The sequence below is a fragment of the Equus quagga genome, chromosome 2, assembly GCF_021613505.1.
Source record: "Equus quagga isolate Etosha38 chromosome 2, UCLA_HA_Equagga_1.0, whole genome shotgun sequence".
In the NCBI taxonomy this organism is placed as follows: Eukaryota; Metazoa; Chordata; class Mammalia; order Perissodactyla; family Equidae; genus Equus; species Equus quagga.
This window is the reverse complement of record NC_060268.1, coordinates 58690376-58696730: the sequence shown is the minus strand read 5'-3', so window position 1 is coordinate 58696730 and position 6355 is coordinate 58690376.

The window sequence follows — 6355 nt, the reverse complement described above, 5'->3', positions numbered from 1 at the left end:
CTGGTGGTGAAAGTTCCATGTGCTCCACTTTGGCAGCCCGGGTTTGCAGGTTTGGATCCCGGGCGTGGACATACTGCACTCATCAGCCATGCTTTGGAGGCATCCCATAAACAAAGTAGAGGAAGATTGGCACAGATGTTAGCTCAGGGTGAATATTCCTCACAAAAAAAAAATTGCACCTATTAAATTTTTACCATTAACTGTTATCATTTCAGCAGTATTTAATCTACATTTCTGATTTTCAACAAGTAGTAAAGTCAGCTGTTTAAATTTATCTACCATCTAGTTCTCATCAAGTATTAAGCATACATAATATTTAATACTCTGTCACATTGATCTGTACTATAAATTCACATTTTACATCTAGGTTTTCTTTCTTTTTTTAAAAGGTTTTATTTTTCCTTCTTTTTCTCCAAAGCCCCCTAGTACATAGTTGTATATTTTAGTTATGAGTCCCTCCAGCTGTGGCATGTGGGACGCCACCCCAGCATGGCCCGATGAGCGGTGCCATGTCCGCGCCCAGGGCTGCCGAAGCAGAGCGCATGAACGCAACCACTCGGCCACAGGGCCAGCCCCCTGGGTTTTCTTAAAGTAGGAAGATGCAGACATTCTTCAACTTATGTGTGCAGTAAAGGTTATTGAGCATCTGGTCTGTGCAAACTCATCTTCTGTGTCTCCAAGAAAGTCAAGCACTTCTGGAGAAGGAAGGAGGTGCAATGGACAGTTACATATCAGCTTTTCCTGCCTAGACTCTATCAGTTAAAATCTTTCTCCAGGGGCCAGCCCCGTGGCCAAGTGGTTAAGTTCGCACACTCCACTTTGGTGGCCCAGGGTTTCGCTGGTTCAGATCCTGGGTGCGGACATGGCACCTACATACTACATAGTTGTATATTCTAGTTGTAGGTCCTTCTGATTGTGCTGTGTGGGATGCCACCTCAGCATGGCTTAATGAGCGGTGCCATGTCCACACCCAGGATCCAAACCACTGGAACCCTGGGCCGCCGAAGTGGAGCGCACAAACTTAACCATTTGGCCAGAGGCCAGCCCCCAAATTGAATCCTATTTATCAATCCTATTTATTGAACATTTGCTGTGTAACTAGCCTTTATGCTGGTTGCTGGAGATTCAGAGATTAAATAATATTTGGTATCTTAAATCTACTCTGGAGGCAAATATGTAAGCAACTAGACTGTTATAAATGCCATAATGGAGGGATAATGGAAGCATTAAGGGAGTCCCCTCAAGGGAGTCAATGCAGACTTTCCAGAGGTAAAGCTGAATCTGAGATTCCAAATGATGGGTTCACTATGCACACTAAGGCCTGGAAGGGCATTCTAGCATGTGCAGAGGCAAAGAGGCATAAAAGAACACTATCTTACAGGGGGTTTTGGTAATGTGGTTCCTAAACTGGGTGGTGGGAGCATGATTGCTTTTTATTATCATTCTTTAAGCCATAAATTTGCTATAGATTCTCTTTAATGTATAAGCTAGTTAGATACTTAACATATGTATATGTAGCTGACCAGGGAAAAGCTAACAATGGATCATGGAAGAGAAACAAACATGTTAAACATGAGAAAAAAGAGCACAGTGTTTTGAAGAAACTGGAAGAGTTAATATGACAGGGAGAGGATGATGGAGTTGACGCTGGAAGAGCAAGACTGGAAGGTCAGATCATGGAGTGCTTTGAAAACCATGAGAATTTGGACCTTTGTTTTGTGTGCAATAGACTTAATCAGGGAAGTGACATGACCAGATTTGCATTTTGGAAAGTTAACTTTGGTAGTGGGATGGAAGGTAAGATTGGAGGTAAAACCTGGGGCAGGAAGATCTGTTGGAAGGTTAGAAATGTGGAGATCTGAACTACAACAGCTGTTATGGGGCTGGGGAAAAATTATTTAAAAGATTTTTGTTGTGGAAGTGAGAACTTGGGTTATCAGTTGGGTATTTTATTCTTATAGAGAGTTCTGGCTCCACCACTGATTAGTTCCTTGATCTCTAACAAGTCATTAACATCACTGAACTTCAGTTTCCTCATATGTGAAATGGGGCTATAGATAAAAAACAAATATGGGGCCAGCCCCGTGGCCGAGTGGTTAAGTTCTCGCGCTCCGCTCTGGCAGCCCAGGGTTTCGCCGGTTTGGATCCTGGGCATGGACATGGCACCGCTCATCAAGCCATGCTGAGGCAGCGTCCCACATGCCACAACTAGAAGGACCCACAACCAAAAATATACAACTGTACCGGAGGGCTTTGGGGAGAAAATAGAAAAATAAAATCTTTAAAATAAAATAACTGCCAAAATAGTTTTGAGAATCACTGACTGTGTGAAAGTGCCTTTTTGTTGTTTTTCAGTTAATATGTATCGAGTACTTACTTCCCCCTCCAGGCACTAAATTCATGTTATGGAATTCAGAGAGAATGAGATTCAGTGCCCTCTGGGAGCTTATGGGTGTGCAGTATGCTGATTTCTGCAGGGGATCTAAGGAAGTGCCCACTCAGGCACTGCCATGGGAAGTGGGGAGCCTTACTGAGGGCACAGCTTTCTGCTCTTATTACCTAGTGGTTAATGGTCTCAGGTCTGCCACCCCATATTCTGGATGGAGCTTATCTGGTAGTTTAGCCAATTACCGTTGCCCTTGGTGGGCAGAATCTTTTCGTGCCAGACCACTTCTTGTCCTTGGCCAGACTGTGAGTCAAGGCCCACCCCAGTCCAACGATTTCAACTGCATAAAAAAACAGCCTAATACTGAGAAGGAGGCTCTAGGTAAGGCTGTGTGAGCTGGAAAGGGAAGCTGGTCATCATGACTGGCATGGTTGGTATACTTAGGATTCTATGAAACACCTTTCATACATATGAAATCTTGAGGCAAGAGTGCAAGGCCCCTCTTGTAGAGGGTAGTTTCCTGTCCAGGGAGCCTTAAGCCCGTCCTAGGACTGGAGGACAAACACCTGGTTTAGAAATGCCATCTTCATTTTGGCAGCCCATCCTCTGAAAAGTAAATGGTGCACATTCCAGATAGGCCTCGGGAAACTATATCACCCACTCTTTGTTCAGGCCCCCTATAGAAACTACAATCCAGTATGATTGAGCAATGTTTGTCATCTGAACCAGAATCACCTGGAGTACTTGTTTAAAATGTAGATTCCTGGGCCCTACCCCAGACCATGAATCAGAATCTCTGGATATGGGACGCTGCGTTTTATCAGATTCAACAAATAATTTTTATGCTAGAGTAGTAACAGCTTTAATTAGCTTAAGAGGTGGGTGTGGAGCCACAGGCTGGCCCTTAGGTCCAGGGTCCTCCCAGGAAGGGTGGAACAGCCTATTCTGTGCTCTGGCTGAAAGGATGGATTTGCAAACACATTTATTTCTTATGCAAGATTTTTCTATTTTGGTTCTTGTCCTTGCTGAAAAAACATCACACTCAAAACAGAAGTCAGTTACTCATTACTAGTTGGGTGCCCCTAGAACAAGTACTTAAATTTTTTAAATTCTGATTTTTCAGTTCAAAAACATGGGTAACAACTACTTTGAAGAACAGAAATACATATAGCATATGCCCAGGGAAGTGCCTGGCACACAGTAGACACTCAATAAATGGTAGCTATTATTGTTACCACAGTCTAATACTGCGATAATGCTTTCTTTGGGCCTGCAACAATATTTTCTCCTCTGGATGGCAGCAACAGCTTGCTGAGATGCCTTTAGACTAACAGGCAGGGAAAGAATTTTAGCGTGGGAAAGGCTCTACGATTTAGTAACTCAAAAGTTCATTTTAAGGTCGGCCCCGAGCCCCAAGGCTGAGTGGTTAAGTTCGCACTCTCCACTTCGGTGGCCCAGGGTTTCACCAGTTCAGACCCTAGGTACGGACATAGCACCGCTCATCAGGCCATGCTGAGGCGGCGTCCCACATAGCACAACCAGAGGCACTCACAACTAGAATATACAACTATGTACTGGGGAGCTTTGGGGAGAAGAAGAAAAAAACAGAAGATTGGCAACCGTTGTTAGCTCAAGTGCCAATCTTTAAAAGAAAAAAAAGTTCATTTTAGGGGTGATGCAACAGGAGTCCAGCACAAGCTAGCTAGTGACAATACTAGGATTCGAACTTGAAGACTACAGTAGATTTTGTTTCCAAAAGATTTTCCTCTTGATTTGGCTTGACAGACAAAAGAAATGCTTCTGAGCATAAAACCAAGCTCTTGAGAAAAGCTGCCAAAAGGATGTTTACTGTTTTTATACTTTGTATTTAAGGCAGTACAACCTATTTTCACCATTTTTCTTTATATTCATCCAACAATTTCAGGGTAAAGATATATGATTTGAGAGGCAGAGTCTTAGATTCAACAAACACAGCATGAGCCTTGGCTCTGCCGCTGACCGTAATCCTGAGCTGGTTACTCACCCTCTCTGAATCTGTTTCCTTGAAATGAAATGAAAGTTGTACCTATGTTGCAAGGATTGTCATGAGGAATAGAAATAAAGAATGCACCTAGCATAGTGCCTGGAACACAGTAGGTTCTCAATACCATTACTAGCTACCATCTATTGAGTGCTAACTACGTTTCTAAGCACTGGCCCTGAACTATCTTATTTTATCCTCATAATAACCCTGGGAGGAAGGTACTGTTATTGATAGTCATTTTTCCCGAATGTTAAACAGCTAATAAGTGGTAGAGCTAGAGGTCACACAGCAGGAGTGGGACACCAAGCTGGGGGCCTACCCACTTTACTATCCTACGTGTACTTGCAAATGTTTGTATCCTCGATCAGGGAATTTACTGTGCTACGTCTTGGTGCTCAGAAACAAAGAAAGAGGAGCACGTGTTAACTGACTGCCCATTATATGCAGGCACTATGCTAGACAATTTCAAAAAGATTTTCTCATTTTGCTACTATTTAATCACTGTCTTCGTTACCTCTAAGAATTCATAAAGTCTTCTAGAACCCTACAGATAGAAGCTGCTTTATTTTGTAGTGTAGTAGTGCAGCTCTTGTTTCCCAGGATTCTTTCTTGCAGCTCTTCTTCCAGAAGGTAGATTATCACGTTGTTATTTACAGAAGAAACATTAATGAAAGGCTAGGTTGGCACATGATACAAAAGATGTGGTACTTTTGCTTAGGAACTCCTATTTTAAAAAGTTAAAATGGATGAATGAACATGAACTTATCCAAGAAGTTCAAATACTGTCTCCATAAAGAGGCAGTTTTGTGTGCAGGCTACTTTTTTAAAGTTTAATTGGAAGGGAGAGGCAGTGAAGGGATTATCAGAGAAAAGGAGCTTTGAAGAAAGGCTATTATAAAGATTCCGTAAATATCTCTCATAAATATATAGAGTCTAAAATCTTAGACTTGGAAAGAACTTAAAAGATCATTTAGGGGCTGGCCCTGTGGCTGAGTGGTTAAGTTTGCGCACTCCGCTGCAGGCGGCCCAGTGTTTCGTCAGTTCAAATCCTGGGCGCCAACATGGCACTGCTCATCAAACCACGCTGAGGCAGCGTCCCACATGCCAGAACTAGAAGGACCCACAACAAAGAATATACAACTATGTACTGGGGGGCTTTGGGGAGAAAAAGGAAAAAAATAAAATCTTTAAAAAAAAAAAGATCATTTAGTCTAACCATGGACTCATTTTACAGAGAAGGAAACCATACCTAGAGAGAGGAGATGTCTTGCCCAAGGATAGAACTCAAATTTCTTAAGTCCTGGATGATAATAAATTATTAATTATAAATAACTGCATATAACTTGTTTGATAGGACTTTTAGGCAGCAAGCTATAGAACAGTCATGTCAGCATCTTTCTGGGTCAGTTCCAGAATCCCCACTCTGGATCTGATCCCTATAATCCAGTGTGGTGTGTATTTGACACAGATTGGGTCTGGTGATAAGGAAATAGCGTTCACTTCCAATCTTGGGGCTCAGCCTAATTTGATATGTAACACTGCAGCCAACTGTACCCTGGGAAGCTTTAAAAGGATGGTATTCCAAGAATTGGTATTAGTGTGAAAAACCAAATGTTTTATTCCTCTTTCGCTTTTTTACACATTCATTGTTTCTGGGGGTAAAATAGGGGTAATTCACTCTGGTGGGTCAAGTGGAGGGAGGCATTCTAAGCGGAGAGAAGAGCATACACAAACGAGGTTTGAGACCTCATAGGGTGTCTGGGGCCCTTCAAGAGAGCCAGACCTGCTGTAGCATGTCGAACCTTGGACTTTAGCTTGAAGGCAGTGGAGAGCTATTGAAGGATTTAGAGAGAGTTTAATTATTTTTTTTAATCACACAGTAATATACGAATACATTCTTACATAAATTCAAATACTAAATCTAGAGCCAAAGTTCTCCTTCATCA